This window comes from Toxorhynchites rutilus, chromosome 2 (genome assembly GCF_029784135.1).
Source record: "Toxorhynchites rutilus septentrionalis strain SRP chromosome 2, ASM2978413v1, whole genome shotgun sequence".
Classification (NCBI taxonomy): domain Eukaryota; kingdom Metazoa; phylum Arthropoda; class Insecta; order Diptera; family Culicidae; genus Toxorhynchites; species Toxorhynchites rutilus.
Genome location: NC_073745.1, coordinates 90,921,384 through 90,939,994, shown reverse-complemented (window position 1 = coordinate 90,939,994; position 18,611 = coordinate 90,921,384). Strand labels below are relative to the sequence as shown.

General features: G+C 38.5%; 1 protein-coding gene across 3 annotated transcripts in view; it reads left to right on the top strand.

Moving 5' to 3' along the window:
* The window catches only part of LOC129771481 (uncharacterized), a 695,695-nt gene that overhangs the window by 588,794 nt on the left and 88,290 nt on the right, over positions 1–18,611 (top strand). The gene's annotated exons all lie outside the window — the stretch shown is intronic.

Below are 18,611 nucleotides of genomic sequence, written 5' to 3'. Positions count from 1 at the left end.
TTCCGACCAGAGATAAACCGATATGGATGCTCTCTAGCGCGGAGATGGTTACTAAGTTTATTTCTTCTCCCATCTGGAGGGGAAAGTGAAATCGATTATGAGTTGGTTTACTCATTCCGCAGCACCGCAAGTGGATTAATATTTGAATTGGGAATTATGCATAGCGAGAAGAGGTTAATTCGCTGGTTTAGCATGAGACCGATGGACAATGAAGTGGAAGTTTTGTGAGCACTTCATCGGAATTGGACCGGAAGTTTCTCCCGAAGGCCTCGTAATGGTGTTGAAAAGTTGTACTTTTCCAAAATTATGCAAAGGCCGACGTGAATGATAACATTTCAGAACTACGTTTAGCGTTTGATCAAAATCCAATTTTACATATATTTCATGGTCCAACAAAATACATTCATTCTACTTGGTAGAACAATTTTTTTACACGATTTTGGCAACTAGGTTCCATTTCGGCGTCCTGTTGAGAGGTGGTATGGTACGACTGAAATCCTTCACGTCTACAGATTTGCCGAACTGTCCTGGGCGCCACAGTGAACCTTTTCGCCAAATCTTGTCCAGAGATTCCAGAGTTATTTCGAGGTTCAATGATAATCTTCGCTCATAGTTTCAGGGCATATGTTCCACTTCCACTTTTGGGTTTGATTTGCACGATTCAACGACAAATGTTTCCCGGTAACGTTTGAGCACTGTATTTACGGTCGATTCAAGACCGTAAATACAATGTTCAAACGTGCTCAAAATACAGTGCACTGACCACAACGGAATTTCAACGTAAGTGTGCAATAATTTTCTTCGATTACTTATCAATCCTGATGAAATTTTTAACACTAAATAAACAATCCTTCCAGACCAAAACGCTGTCATTAGTTCCTTGGCACGACAACAAGAGGCGCTACCGTAACTAACAAGACGCGGCCAAATACTAACTGGAACAGACTTGATTATTCATGTTCATAATTTCACTGACTTTTTATTCGAATTTTTAAAATTCACAGATTTTTTAAATTGCAGAAATTGTTTCGGAGAAAGATCATCAGAGAGTTTCAATGGCCCTAATAATTGATTGGAATATCTTCATTGAGGAGAGTAGTTATCACAAATTTTTTTTAATACTTCAATCTTCTAGTAGAATTGTGTATTATTAATGTATATTTTTTTCAAGCGTTAAATAAGTATATCTGAGTGGTTCGCTGGTTCACGTGGCCTGAAGTTAAAATTTACCATGCACTACACTGCCGTAATTTTGCAAAGTGGCGCAAGCGCCAGAGGGAAGAATTTTCAGTACGAGACTTTTCGTAAAATTGCATGTATAATCAGCTTACGCGTACATTACGAAAATCTGATCTGTTCAAATTGTGTACACTTGATGGAAAAACATTGCCATCGACTTGATTTTTGAGAAAAATGCCGTTTTATTTAAGCTATTTTACCAACGCCAATTTGTTGTGGAAACAGCAAATTTTAATCGCTGTTTCCACAACCGATTGGCGTTCATCCATAAATGTATGCGAGAATCTGTTTCAATTATTTTATCCAAAATGCTGCCGTTGAGCGGAGCATGAGAAAGCATCAGGGAGAAAAGTTCCACACATTTTCCGACTTTGTAACATGCGTTGAACAGGCTAACATAGTTGAGAACCCGATTGTAACAATTATAGACAGTACCATTTTTTTCCAACCCAAAATACAATTGAAAACATTGAAAACATAAGATAATCCCGTCCAGAATCATCCGATGTAAAGCAGATACAGTTAATGCGAGTATGTTTTAAGTTTTGTTACAAGATGCGTTTCAATGGAGGATTTATAAAAGTGCAGCTTTTCACCAAATCCGACATTTACCCTTCAATCAACACTCAGCTTCAATCCATCCGAAAGAGAAATGAGCATGTGAGAAAGTAAACAGCGTCAAGAAGCTTTATCGCTTGATACCTGAGGATAGAAGACATCATTGCCATCAAAAGACATCAATTCTGGTAATCAACAATAAAATTGATGAGTTTAAACTAATTAGTTACAATTTTATGTGCAATATGTGATCGATCAAGGATAATTTTTTCCTTTGAGGTGAGTTTGATTTTATGAATTTAAATATTTGACGAGATTTATAAACAGAGCAAAGTACATTATTTGTAGTTCTGAAACAAATTTCTATTATAAATGTAGCACTGCATGGGGATGGACTGTTTTGGATTAAAATATTTGATATGACGAGCTTTCGGAAAAGTGATTTTCATTATGCTAAACGTTCATTACGGAAGATGTTTTTATGTGAAATTTGCTGTCCCTGCTAATCCATTCTATGCTATCGGATCAGATAGAAAATCACTTCCTATCACAATTATATCACGTCACACCATAGGGAAAATGGCGCTTGCGCCACATCACAGTGGAAATGGCGCTTGTGCCACTCCGTTTTTAAGCTTTTACGGGGTCATTTTTTCACATTTCTGTAAAACTTCGCAGTTATTTGAAAGCATTTGGAATTCTTCATCGATCTATAACAAAATAAGGAAAATGTCAATTTTGGCGCTTGCGTCACTTTGCGAGATATGGCAGTACATTGGTCTTGTCAAGTTTGCGTAGGGGATCGAGACGTATGTAGTTTTACACAAGATAGTCTATCTTGTGTCACAAATATCTTAGACTCTGTTCCATGCAGGGAATTTTTCATCAAATTTCATCGGTTTTACAACAGATGACGTAACTTGATTATTATTATTCCAGTGAATCAATTTTCCAAAAATTAGTTGGAAAGCTACTGCTATTGCGCGTCCTTTTCAGTATATGTCAAAAAGTTGAAGCGTATACAACATAGTTTTTGTCACTTTGAATATTTTTTTGAGAGTGTTCCCGCAGGGAGTGTTACTTCATTACTTCAATATGAAGAAAAAAAACTGCGGAAAGTCATCGAATTTTGATGGAAGTTTATGGTGAGTTGGCCATGCTCCAACTGAGCGAACGTGTCAGACGTGGTTTGCACGGTTTAAAAGCTTTGACTTGGAAGACGAAGAACGTTCCGGACCGCCAAAAAAGTTTGAATATGAAGAATTGGAGGTTTTGCTCGATCAAGGTCCGCCACAAAAGCAACAAGAACTTGCAGATACACTTGGAGTAGCTCAGCAAACCATATCCGATCGTTTAAAAGCAATGGGAATGATCCGAAAGGTAGAACATTGGGTGCCGTATGAATTGAAGCCACGAGACGTCGAACGCCGTTTTTTCACGTGCGAACAACTGGCCCAACGGCATAAAAGAAAGGTTTTTTTTTGCATCGAATGGTTACTGGCGATAAAAAGTGGGTCCATTACGACAATCCTAAATGTCGGGCAACGTAAGGATACCCCGGCCATGCATCAACATAGACGGCCGCGCGGAATATTCACGGCCAGAAGGTTATGCTGTCTATTTGGTGGGACCAGCTGGGTGTGTTGTACTATGAGCTGCGAAAACCGAATGAAACCATTACGGGGGACCTCTACAGATGACAATTGATGCGTTTGAGCCGTGCACTGAAGGAAAAACGGCCACAATACGAGCAAAGACATTTTGCGGCACGACAATGCACGGCCGCATGTCGCGAAACCGCTCAAAGCATACTTGGAAACGCTGAAATGGGAGGTCCTATCCCACCCGCCGTATTCTCCAGACATTGCTCCGTTCGATTATTACCATTTTCGATCAATGCATCATGGCCTGGTTGACCAGCACGTCTCCAATTCTGATGAGCTCAAAAATTGGTTTGATCCGTGGTTAGCCGACAAACCGGCCGATTATTTCCGCAAAGGGATCCGTGAATTGCCAGAAAGATGGGAAAAAGTTGTGACTGGCGATGGGAAATACTTTGAATAACAAATTTGTAACCATTTTTGCAGAACAAAGCACCATTTTTGGAAATGATTTCGAGAAAAATGAACTTGAAGTTTAGTGCTCTGCAATTTTCAAAGCATTCAATTTTTTGAATCAATATTGTTCTCAGAAATGTTAGCTACTATCTGGCAATACATTGACGTATGATAATTGTAAAAACATCAAGTATCATTCCAAAAAAGCCAGTTATTTGGCTGCCTATACGTACATGGTCCACTCTGACTGAACCAAATGAAGCATTTTTCAAGACTTGGTTCACTATGACTGAACGATTTCGAAATATTTCTCAATCAATTAACAGTTGTGAGTCAAAGTGTGCCATTCTGTTACGAGCATTAGAGCGAGAAGGGGTGTGAGATTAGAACTGCATAAACATTTGGTTACGTTCAGCATAATAGTCTCTGCCAACTATTACAGACATGAATATGATTATAGGGCAAACATGTTGTTCGCGACCGACAGCGCGAATGAAGAATAATTGCCATATGAAATAATGTCCCATTTCCATCCCTATCCTTTTCCCTATCCAAGCCACTCCTTTCCCATCTAAATACAATGTGTATGACACATCCACAACCAACACAATCACCCGATGCACAGCAGAACAGAAGCCGAACGCATACACATAAAACGCATACGAAGAACTAAGTGCATACGAATCGATCACTACCAATATTTACCATTCCAAATCCAACCTTCAAATGTAAAAGATCGCAAATATACCATCCGTTGTGTGTAGTATTCAAAGTGTTTAATTCCAAAATATTTAGAAGTTTCCAAAGTGTTTTCCAGTCTCAATACAAGCCGCATTCCAAATCCTGAGCTATCATTCAGGCCTCCTTCAGCCGAAGGAACCGCCATCTTCCTCAATGATGTGATTCACCACATGTTAAAGCATAAGCTTCCCGTTTTCAATAATCTTACGAATACTGTCGTTAATACAATCGCCAAATTCGAATTCATTGTCATCACTAAAATCAATATCGTACTCTGAAATAGTACATTTTGCAATCATTCGCACTGAAGACCAGCATTTCTAATTGATCCGTTCAGTCAGAGTGGACCAAGTTTATGTTTCAATATATACTCAGAATGTGCACATTTTACACTAACGGGTTCAAGCACATTTCAACAAGGTATCTGTTAGCTTCAAGAAAAAAGTTTTGTTGGTTTGAATTCGGCGCTTGGAAATTGTTTAAATTCAATATACAAATGATTGATACATAGTCCACTCTGTCTGCACATGATATAGATCCATTTCGCCATGGTAAATGGTACACGGTCCACTCCGACTGCATACTATGAGGGATTTTCGTTGATCAATCATAACAATTTCGATCCGTTATTCCTGCTGTATGTGCGTTTTTCTAAATCTGATAAATGTTGTATGTAGCTTACATAATGCTTAACCAAATGTAATCAATAACTCGAAATTTTTAGTTTTGCGACTTGGTCCCCTCTGACTTAACACCGACCACCGACACCGACATGAATTAAAATTGTTATATCCTTTGAAAATATTTGACTTCTCTGGTCGAACTAATGATCCATATCACCCAAAAGTTGTTGGATGTAAGGGCTTTGAGTAAATATTTGATGCTCGAATCACCAAGAGTTTTATTCTGAGGATCGATACCCACAATTTATTCGGTATGCTATTTGAATAATTTCGTTGAATCTGTTCGACAATTGCGAAGTTAATAATTCGTTTCTTTCGAGTTTCACGTAGTATTCAATATAGTCCAATAGATCTATACAGTGAAATTATCTAGAACGGTGACTTTTCTAAATCACTCTGCCTCTTGGCTTACTCTTCAACTCAGTAACTGAGCTCAGTCCAAATTCCTAGAGGACGAAAAATCATTCCGAGAAGATGCAATCTCATGTTGACCCAATCCCCGGAACGGTCATATCCTTCTCACACATACTCTTTAGTGCTTCCAGTTCCTCGCCTCTAGGATCTCTGCAAACAGTTTATTTTGTTGTCGTTCCAACTCTCTCGACACCTCCGTCCCTAGTTTGCACGGTTTGCACTCCTAGTATATATCGCCAAACTCACCCCGCATCGCTTCTCCATCCGGACATATTGGCACCGCATTGCCGGGCGTTGATTTGAAGCTGCAATCTGAAATTAAATCTCTCAGATTTGCGCCGGTCTGGTGTGTGAATAATTGAAAGCTGTGGGAGATTTATTCCTCCACAGCTTGGCCCGTGGGCTGGCAAACGACCTGTTGATGTCTCGTGGCGATATTGTTGGCAGCTCGGGGTCAATATTCTCACAAAATGCCACCCAGGCTGGCACTCGGCCGTCAGAGCGCGTGGGGGTTGGCGCCCAGTTGCACCTTAATCATATCTTCTGTTGGTCTCGTTATGGCGGTTGGTTTGCGCGAAACACACAGCAAGGGTCACTCAGCCACGCTCCTATCCCGATTTTTTCAAATTCCAATAGCACCGGGACAAATGACAATCGAAAAGTGAAAACTTCACTTCACAAATCGCAGCTTCCACGCTTTGATGGCGAGTTCCCGTGAGCACTAAATTTCCAGCGAACAAGTTCAATTATAATTGCAGAAAAATCAGTGTCTCCATGAAGCAACAAGGTTGCAGAGCTCAAAATTCCATCAGCTTAATATGACATTCTCAATCATTCCCACGGGAGTCGGCTGGATCTGCAGATCCCCAATTTCGCGACTTCCTCAGGTGTAATGATAAGAAAACACGTCGATTGTCCATGTTCATCCCGCTTGGAGGATGAAGTGATGCACAAGTGGGGGGGGGGGGGGTTGGGAAACGATAACATGAAGCACGATGGAAGACAAGAATTGTGAACTTTTCAAATCTCGGACGCGGACGGAGCGAACGGCCCCGGAGATTAATTGCTGTTTAATGGTGGACGGACGATGACGTCGAGCTGATTGCTACATGCCCAATCATCGGGGCTTACGCGATATGCACCCAATTTGCTGTTATCTGGTAGTGCTGCTGCCGCGCAAAGATGGTTGCAATTCCCACGACTCATCGGGAATTTCGCCAAGCCCTGCAGTAACGGGGAGAGAGAGAGTATGTGTATCACGCCGCGAAAATATGCCATAATTGCTGTTGTGCTTTGCTTTCCATCGACCAAAAAAAAAGCGAAGCGATTCACCAAAATGCACCGCGGATTGCCGTAAGTGTGATGTGGGGTGGGGAGGACTTGGAAAACTGTCGAGATGTATTTCTTCAAGTTGCCGAGCGAACGAACATTCCGAGTGCAGTAAATACTTTTCCAGCAAAAAGCAAGAAAAAAATTGAGCCAACAGCAGCCGGAGAATGCATAATTTTTCGGAAATGCATGATAATGGCAGAGCTATCGTGGTAAAGTGTTCCTCTAAACATTCGACCGACCGACAGAATCCGGTAATGTGATGATGCTGGGTTGCTTTTATTTCTGGTGGAATCTCTTTGTGGTGAAGCTAGCTCGACATAAAGACAGCTTACCTCATAATGTGCTTCTATTTCTCGGTTCCCGTTGCCTGCGATGGAGATGCAAATGTTTTTTTTTTGTTTGTATGTTGGATGAATAGAAGCAGAGTTGCACATTTTTGGATTCCAGTTTCAACGAGTATCTGCGTTCGCATGCATTCCTAGAAGTTTGGGGAATGTTGGAATAGTTCAAATGGCAGGCTAAGCAAATTGGTCAGCGATACAGTTTTGGGAAGGCGAAACACTTTTGATTATGTACAACTTATGATTTACTGTACAGATCTGTTTAGTTTTGTAACAAGAGCTGTTATAAATATAAAAATGATTCAACCAGTGATAGGTTTTTTTTGGAAAAAAAGATTGAGACATTTGAAAAAAAAACAATGATACACAATATTGATTGACAACATTGATTATTTAGTTGAAAACTCGAATGTGGTTAATCATAGAAATTGGGTATTCCAAAAATAATCCGAAACGAAATCTAAGGTCGTTATTACAATTTCAAGTAAAATCTTCGAATTTCAATACACTTTACCCAGGGGATGATATAATGCATACCCGAATGTAACATTTAGCCGAATGGAGAAAATCATATTATGATATTTCTTCAAACTTTTGATAATGTACATGTCTAATCTTTATTCCAGCGACACAAAACCGACCGAACGACCGAATTTATTGGAAGTACAAATTTAATACAATGATTTATTGATTTTTGTATTTCTGTCATATGAAACCTCTATTTCACTAACAAAAAGAGAAAAAAAAATCTAACAAAAAAGGTTCTACCGGTTTCACTATCGTAAATGTTTATTGTTCAATGAGCTTCGTAGGCAAACGATCCATTTATTAAATTTAGATTGCTTCCATTATGTTCTGCTGTATTCCCAAGAAATTCTTCCGGTTTGTGAACCTTCTCTTTTTCTCCATAATCTTTCTACTTGTTGAAATATTCGCACATCCGTTGTTATTGTGCCATTTTAGAGCGTATTTATTCCAATTTTATGTTTACATTTGAAGTTCGTCTTTCGTAGAAAGCGTGGTGCACAAATTGCGTAACTCGATTAGGGGAGGGGTGGATGTCCAAAATCCGAATTTTCAGCATTACGTAATTTGTGCTCCACGCCTACGAGACTAAATTTGATTGACTCGAATTTAATTTTGATTAAACTAGCTGTACCCTGCCGCCTTGATATGTAACATTTGCGATTCAGAAACAATTAAGGTTCATTATTTTTCAACAATTGCAAAAAAAAATGACGGTTAGGCAATGTCCGGGAAATATCCGGACTACACTAAGGCCTGTCAATTCAAATATATTATTATATGAGGAGCTCAAAATGAAAGGGATGTAAGTGACATCAACGATTTCTCTACATCGACTCTCTCTTTTGGTCAAAACTTAGCTGCAAACTCATTCCCAGCTGTATTTGAAAATGTGAAAGATAGATCAGAACCTCATCTATCGAATTATAGAGCAAACTCAAATTAGAACGTTTGTGCAGTTGAGTTATTAACTGAAGAGAAAGTTGATGAAGAGAAATCGATCAAATCACTTAAACCCCATTCATCCTAAGCCCCCCATATTTGTTAGGATTTTTCAAATGCTAATGTGACTTGTTCGTCATGTAACCTACCCAGAAATTGAATAAGTTGACTTGAAAAACTAACTCTGTTTAGAAAATTTAGTGGTTCTGAAAAGAACCTTCGGTATTGTCATTGACGCTGATGTCGCTGGATCATAACATTGGTGCTGTCGATGGTGTTGCTGGGAGATGGCTTTTGCGCTGGCGTTGGTGTTGCAAACCAGTCTCAAAGCAGCCAAGCAATACAATTTTCAAACTAATTCTCAATTGAAGCAAGCATTAATATGAAATGTTTATTACTTACTGTCTAGAGCGACACTGCAACAACTCATTGAATATCCAAATAGTTTTTCAGTATCTCTCAGCAAAATTACATCTCCAACTCTCCCAAAAACATCATACCCAAAACAATAATCCACACCTTTCGCAAAACGGCAACGAAAAATCCGAACCGATTCGGTTTTGTGATGGCGACGGAGCGAATAGCAACCGCAGCGGAATAAATTTTCACCTTCAATTTTCAACCGAAGAAAACAGTGCAATACCTTCTTTGCATCAGACTTCAAATCAGAAATCACGTTGACATCACTTTTAACCCGGAAATAATACACAAATTCACGTAAATTGAATGATCGATCGAAAATAATCACCAAAACTGCCAAATTCACCCAAATTCATCTAACGCTTTGTTATCGTAGGACTTCGAACTTATTGCGTTCAATTTGCAATTCAATGATCACTTTCGATATTTAGAAAAGAACGAACTTTTATAATCAACTCTTTAGTAGAATTTTTTGATGGCCCTGATGCGTGATTTTATTCTATCTTAATAGTAGTCTTCAAAAACAGATTCTAATTTTCATATTAAGAAGGTTATTCTGAGAGTCAAGCTGGTATAATTGAGACTTGACAATTCTTACCCAATTTTAATAATTGAGCGGGTCGAAAGTACAATGACAAATGAGCAGAGTTTATTGCACCCGACAATATCGACACGTGCGCGAATCGACTGTCAGGTCGTTAAATAATCCTCCGTCTCTCGGAATAATCCCCTCAAGTCTCAGTCTCTTGTTTTACATTAGTTTAGCCTGGAGAAACATTCATCCCAACCATCATCACAAAATCAAAACATCACATTTCCTCGGTTCGACCGAAACCAAGTCTATAACAAGACACATTTGCTTCACTCATTCCTACTCAATTGACAAAACAGAACAACCCTTATGTTCCTGTAATGCGGACCCCATATCCGTCAGCCATGTTTTGCTGGCTTGTCAGCATACTGCTACAAACGCATAAAGGTAATATTATATTATCAGGCACGTAGCGTAACCGGCACGGCACGTTTCATGCAAGACAAATATTATTGCGTGTGTTTCAAATGTGTATGCGTATATATAGCGGAACGGCTCCGGGCATACACAGCACGCTTCAGACAAATGCATGAAGGAATTCTCGAAAAGAATATTTTGCCGGTGCCGGGCACGAACTACATGGGCGAGTAGCACCATACATACAAACCCAACGTCGAAGTTCGTGGTGTGGGTGCGTTCGTCGCTCTTCGGTACGACATCGGTTCAATCACGAGTAGCATTTCTCCGCTCCGTCTGCGCTGCCGGTCCGTACAGAGAAGTTGCTATGCCTGATGATATGAATACATCATGTATTTGTCTGCCGGTGTCGGTACGTGCCGTTTACGCTACGTGCCTGATAATATAAAACAGCCTTAATTCATTACACAGAGCAACGTGAGCGATCGGCAGAGCAATATTTTCGAATTAACTCTCAGCCTTAACACATGATGTTCGCTTATCGCTGTCCAGACAGTCTCCGAATAAAATGTCACAGAGGCACGTAATTTATTTCTCCTTTCGATGTAACACGACATGTTGCATCATTCTCGCTACATTGCTTGTTCTTTTTACAGCACAACTGAGAGAGCACAAATTGTCATTCGACCAATCAGAACGCGGGAATTTCATTTTGATAATGCTTGACATTTTTCAGCTGTTCAATAGTTAGTTTTAAAGAACGTGTATTTTTTCGTATCGAGCTAAAAGGAGACTATGTTGAGAAATAAATCGTCACTTTTCTAATTTTTTTGTTTTTTTTTGTAGGCTAAGTACTTATCGGACTGCCGTCGTACATATTCAGTACAGAAAAGATAATTTTGTTTCGTAGATTCAGTTATAATATGACTGTATAGGAATTTTGTTTCGTATTCTCTATTTATTTCGAAGTTTTACAATTTTTCACGTCGTAAAATCACTTCTTGGAGCGGATTGTATATTGTGTCAAAATTGCACTATTCGGTGCCAAACTTTTGGAGTTTTTGAATAATTAGAAGTGTAGATAATGAAAACTTTGCGTATAAATCGTAAACGAAAAACCCATATGAGACAGTGTGTGAGTTTGGTTTTCGATGTTTCTACAATTTTTAAAATTTTCCTTCCTGTTTGACGCAACCACGAATGATCAAATTTATCGAATTCACTCGCTAGGAGATCTGGCGAACTATCATTCTGTGGTTTATATCAATGTCTTTAATTTACCTTCTTTGGATTCAACCGTCATTTCGAACCATGATGCATTTTAAACGTCAACGACATTTTAAATCCATTTTTGACACTGCAGCTCTGTCAATAAACACTCTGTCAATAAACACTCTGTCAATAAACACTCTGTTGAAAAAAAAATATATAAATTTTCCAGGTAATTACATATCCAGGGCTATGGAGTCGGAATCGAAAGGAATTTCATCGTATTAGGAGTCGGAGACGGAATACACTGACTCCGATTCCGACTTTAGGTTGAATGACCCAATAAAATCAAAATATTTAGCACATAAAACAAAATTTTATTGCATGATAAAGAAATCTTGATGTTAATTTTGTTTATTACCATCATGGTTAATAATTCAAACTAAATGGGAATAATACTTTGCAAAAACACCGTAGAACAGCAAAACTATCCACTTTAACCAGGGAACGTCAGATTCTCTAATATTTTTAAGATGAGAAAGTACACTTTTGGCTCAACAATTTATATCGATCCAAAAGCATAATTTTACTTAACGAGATCCAATCAACGATGGTCAAGGGATCACTATGTGAATCATCGGTACGGATTTTAGGTTTGTTGTTCCCGAAGGAGAATGATGAACCTGTCGGCGAATCTTGCAGCGATAATCCTGAGTCTATATCTTCATCAGAGAACACAGATTTAGATGCTCACCTGAAAAGCAAAGAAGCCAAACCGCCTCGGAAAAGAAAATTGTGAAAAAAAAACATTGAAAATCCATGAAGGAAGATTTGCCTGAAGCAATTCTGTTTTTACGAGCATTTTAAATTTTGATGTTTATTTTTATTGTCTAATCAGAGAAAATCGTAAACAAAACGTTCTAATAGAAAACCTGGTTTCGAATTATGTATTTCATTTCATTTAGAGTCGGAGTCGGAGTAGGAGTTGGAGTTAGAGGCGGAACTAATAATGTAGAATAGGACTCGGGAAATTTATCTCCGACTCCACAGCCCTGAATATTTCCAAAAGTGCAGTATTAAAATAGAAAAAAAAAATGAAAAAATCATTGAATTGAAATCGTTCAATTTAGTATGCCGATTACCTGAATTGGTCTAGTACAGGCAAATCTTTTTTTGTGCGGGGGATAGGGACCGCGCAAAAAAAAGTCGCACTAAAAAAATCGTGCAAAACTTCACCAGCAGCTTAAAAAAATAGTGCTCGGTACACATTTTGAAAAAAAAACTTTTTTTTGCGGTAGATAGGGACCGCATAAAAAAGTTTCCCCCACGAAAATAACTCAAATCCACGCCATTCACCGTTCAATTTCCTTTTGTTCCCCTGCTTTGCGATGGGACACTTTGCGTTTTCGGTTGCGCGTGGCTGTTTTGTGCTTTTAGTTGCATGTCGAAACGTGTTGCTGTTAGAAATCATGTCATGCAAAAACTTAGAAAAACTTAGAGTATTTGATGAGAGGAGGGGAATGTTTTCAGAAGTGGATAATTGAGACGCAAATATGTCTTTTTCGCACTGAAATACATATAAACCATCGAAAAAAACTAAATGGACGATAACTTCGTCGAAAAAGCTTCTTTTCCTACACCGCACAAAAAAAAATCGCACAAAAAAACCGCACATAAACAGGTTTTACTGTAGATATAAATTTTCGAAAAAAAAAACATTTTTGAAAAAAGGGGAAAACGATTTTTCGAACCATCGGTTAACTTTGAAAAATCATAACTCAAAAACGAAAAAATACATCTCTGATTTTTGGAATTGTTTTGTGAAAAATCCTCAGCTTTCAAGAAAAAAAATAAAAAAATATATAGCGCCCTTGGTCCCGAGACCATGTAAACTATAAAAAACAAATACAATCAAAAATTACGAAGGAAAATTCTGATTTTTCACCTGTAGTGTTTTCCAAAAAAAGACCAGGTAATTGACTTAAATATGATATTTCGATCATCTGAATCGGTCCGGTAGTTCAAAGGTATGAATTTTTGAATAAAGTCATTTTTGGAAAAAAAATGGGAGAAAACTAATCTTTCGGACCACTCTACAATCGAAATGTACACAATAATGAAAAAATAAGAAATACGGGTCTAATATTCTGCGATAAGAAATAAACCAATCACTTTTGGCGAAATTCTGAGTACCACTATATTGGTTTGGCAAGGAATGGCTGTATTTTGATATTGACGTTTGTTTGCCAATCTATGTTCAGAGATGAAAAAATCGATGATGATCGGTGCAAGATCGTAAAATTTTGCGTATTAGGCGTGATATTGAACTGTAACGAACTACGATTTATTTATGGTTATCATTTGACTGAAAATTTCATCTAAAACGTGTTTACGGAAGTTCGAAGATTTTTGCAGCTAGATGTCATACGAGATTCGTGCGTACGATACGATACGATACGAGGATCGTAGATATCGGCTTATTCGGTAGAATAAGTATTCGAGTATTTAGTAAAACTTGTAGTATCACAGGTTCTGAATATTTTTGCTGATTCTGAACATTTTCAGAAGGATCAGGAATATATCGTAACCACGGAAATTGGAAAACTTTCCAAAAAATCTACTGTCAAAACATTGTAAAACTGACCAGTAGGATCGCTGTAGTTAAATAAACAGTGCGTACACGTCCTTACTGAAACAGGCTTCATCAGTACCTTTTAGTGATACTCTAATGGTGTTTAATACGAATATCCGTATTTCAGTTTTTTTTGGTATATTACAGGTAGAACCGTTCAACTATCGCAAACAATTGTCAGTCGGTGCCCGAATACATTTCGGAAACGCATAGTCATATACTGCAGTGGGGCTGCCTGATAGTTACTCAAGCACAGAACAACTCATTCATCCCGTTGAGGAATCCATCGTCAGCCATTATGGGCCCCCGCAGTGAGTGATTTATTGACATTCCCTCGGGGATGGATGGTGAAACGCGCAGCTTCATAATGCATTTGCATCCATCGGAGCAGCGGCAAAATTACTTGTTCCTTAGTGAAAACTAATAGCGATCGCCACCAGATCTCAGCTGTTAATTAAAAGATTATATCCGACCGATAAATTAGGCCCGAGCGTATGTGGGGGCCGGTAAAGTGTTCCCACCTTGAGGCCATTAGGAAGCCTAATCGGATTAGTCAGCTACCGCAAAAGGGGGCGTGTTGGCGAAATAGAGTTGGTCATGGCGCAATTATGGTTAGCATAGAGCCGTAATTACTCATCGTCTAAAGAAACGAGTTGACTGCCCAACTACGACTGTTAGCTAAGAATGGATTACAAGTGGTCACTAGTCAAGAGGTTCAATGCCGACCGGGTACTGGTACGGGATTTGTCCACTACCACCGTAAGCGGAAAGCGGTGATATTTGAGACCGACGCGTGACACGAAATTATGAACCAAACGCGCGCTCGGCGATTGGTTTCTCCCCTGGCTGGGTGGCCTGTTGATGGACAACATTTTATGACGCTTTCGCGTTCGTTAACTGTTAACTGTTCTTGTCTTGTCTTGTTTCTGCGATGTCATTCATATGCCAAAATGAAAGTTGATTATATCTTCGGGGGGAACTGTGGGATGTTCCCACCATTCGGAAAATAATCGAAATTTGCATTCCGCTCGGAGTTCAACGGAGTAACAACGATGGCATGTTATTAGATGACTAGAATTTAAGACACACTTTCTGAGATGTATAATTTCTTCGTTGCTAGCGATGAAAATATTACCATTCAAAGCAGCGCGGCAGGATTCTCTCGGGGAAGAAAGAACAACAAAACCCCGCTCCAAGAACATGCCATTGACAGAAGCCTTCAAAGTGTGGCGCAAATTATAATGTTTACCAGCCAGACAAAGTATATGCTTCTTCAGTGCCGGCTCTCCAACCCATTCTATTTTGATCTAGTTTCGACCACTCCAAGAGCACACAAATCAACCAGTCACGAGAATCTTGAAGCTTTATCATGATAGGAAGCTAATCCCTTCGGCAGAATAGAATTCGATTTGCAAATTTCGGTCGGATTAAATCCACCGGTTGACTAGCTCTTCTGACCTTGCTCCGTTTCGCTGCGGCTTCGAGCAGGCAGCTGATAACGCCGCAGCATTAGATCATGACGGGTAGCGAATGAAAAATACATGAGCTTCTTGGCGGAGCGGAATCCGTTATACGGATCCAGCGCACCGGAGACGGCAGCCGTGCGCCAGACACGACGCTCGGAGAAAGGTCAATTTCGTGAAACCGTAAGGCGATATTTACTGTCTATCTTAATCTCGGATTGGCGCTACCTCGGCGATGCGGAAAATGGTGCGCGTTTAGAAGCTAAGCTTTGTGGGGGTGGCTCTCTCTCTCGTCAGAGAACCGCTTCGGTGCACTTGAAGAAAAAGTGAAACATATTTGTGCAACTCAGCGTTCCACAAAATGCTTCATAAGCCACTCTCATATCCCCACCCACGCACGGAATTCCAGCTTCCGAAGGTCGAACACCTTAGATGGGGACAAAAGCAAACTTCTGAAAACAAGGCAAAATGTGCAAATAATTATGGGTATAAAATGAAGCCCGCAAAAAAACGGTAACTTGAGCTTTGCCACCGTTGTGGAACGTTCGGAACAGCAGCAGCAGAATAGGCCACCACCGAAAAGTGCTTGCGCAAAACGTATACCGGACCTTGGACCTCGGCTCCACCTGATGCGAGGCGAAAGGCTGCTGCAAGCAATTATTTATGTAAAAATAAGCGTGAATTAATCATGAAGAGCAAACTTTGGAAAAAGGAGGAGGAAAATGTGCAGGAGCTACCGTGGCCAAATCGCGGCCGCTCAAGCCTTAAATTTATTCGCCAAAGAAGTAGCAGCAGCAAACGGGCAAAAGATCAAGAATCTTTCTACGCTGGTGGCTGCAGTTGTGAGTGGATGAATTGGAAAAAAAAACACGAAGAATACTGAAGATCGCTGCAAGTGGAACCTAACGGTGTCGGTGTGCATCTGTTCAATGCAAATTAAGTTTATTATTCAAATAATAGCTCGGTTGATTTTACGAGCACTTTGGAGCAAGGAGAGGAAGCGCTGCATCTTTCTGCGTGTAGAATGCATGCATCGCACATGTTAGATATTTAGTGAAAAAAAGAAGGGGGGAGGCAATTCATGCTCATTTTTTTCAAGTGCATGCCGGGGTAGTCGTACTGTCGTCGTGTGTGCTGAAAGGTTTTGACCGTGAAGCTGTTCTGCAGTTGGTTTGATTTGAGAGATCGATGCTGAAGCCATAGAAGAGAAAAGATCGATGTGACACAATTAAAAAAGTAAAAAAATCAATTCAAATCAATTTTCATCATTAAATAACCTATGCTTCAAGCTTCAAAGCTGATGTATAGAAGTATATAAATAGTGTGACATTCACCTGACATGTACCTGTTTTGGGGGGAACATTCGTACACAAAATTTACGCAAACCGATAAAAACACAGTTAAAAGTCATCGTACATGAGTATATAAACATCAGATTTTCAAAAAATATTTGCAGCTGAATCTAGAAATCAGTTCTTTATTTACTTATTATTAGATCAACTTCAAAATAATTTACAGTTAGTACAGAACAGAAGTGAATCAGCTTATTTTTTTTTTATTAATTCGTTTATTTTTACAGGCTCAGTTACTTAAGTTTAAAGGAGCCGAATTCTTAAATATATTTTTAAAACTATATATATATATATATATAAACAATTTTCTTACATCTATGGTTAGTAAGGTGGAAAACCGTGAATCAGCTGAGGAGGATGAAAATCTCTACAATAATAAAGCATAATAAAGTGATCAAAACAGAACAACCAAATGCATCTATTTTTTTTCAATGACACCTGTGGTTTGGATGTACCGTATCAATTTAGTCCTAATCTGTTACAATTTAACGTCTCTCGTGAACATAATTGAGGTTTAAATTTAATATCTGATCGTCCAATTTTCAACGGTCACTCTATTTTCTTGATGGATTTACGAAATTATTAAACATTTTTCTATGGCTAGTTTGTGAACATATCGTTGAAATGACTGATTCTAATTTCCCGATGCCGTTGGGCACTTCGGTAATATGGGCTAGGAGGAGTTTCATCTGTTTTTTTTAGTTTTTTTAACTTGTAAGTAGGAGCTTATTAACGGAACAGAGCGTTGGTTTGATAATCTGCGCAAGTGTGCAAGCCGCCCATAAAGTAAAAAAATAAATAAAAAAAAATGAACATAGCGTGTGTTTAATTATTATTTTTATAATTATTTTATAATTAACTAGCTGTACCCTGCAATGTTTTGCTGTGGCATATTGTGGTTGCCTGGTTGAGTTGAATTTTCAATTTTTTTATCAATCGGTTTCGTACTTTTCGAGTTTTTGACGCGTATACAAACGAACAGAACATTTATATATATATATATATATATATATATATATATATATATATATATATATATATATATATATATATATATATATATATATATATATATATATATATATATATATATATATATATATATATATAGAGAGAGAGAGAGAGAGAGAGAGAGAGAGAGAGAGAGAGAGAGAGAGAGAGAGAGAGAGAGAGAGAGAGAGAGATAGAGATAGAGATAGAAAAGAGGAATCGATAAAATTCAAGTCACTTCGAGTCACAATTTCAGTTCATGATTTTGTCAAACACGTGGAAAAAAAAATTTTCCTTCACATAGAACACATATTCATTACTGAATAGTCGATTTTCATTAGAAGCTCAATTTCAGAAACGCACTCTGGTCATATATAAAATCATCTTTCTTCCAATTGTCCAATTTTTTATGCCGTAACAACACTCCTTGAAGTGGATTATATATTGTGCATGTTACGCAATATGCGAACGCGCCTCCGTTACTGTTACGCAATATGTGACCTGAACTCATCGTCACTGACACGGACAAACGGAAACAAATATCACAATGGAACAAAATAATGTGAACTCTTATGATTAAATAGTTGAACTCCATGTTGAATTCTATACATATTTCATATTTCTAAAATCTTAAATACTATTTTAAAAGTAATTAAAACTATTAGTACGGTTTGATGAATTAAAGGTAAAACTGAGCTTAAAAATAATGCTTAAACTAAATTAAACTAGATATAATCGCAGGTTGTTTATAATAGGATATTGCT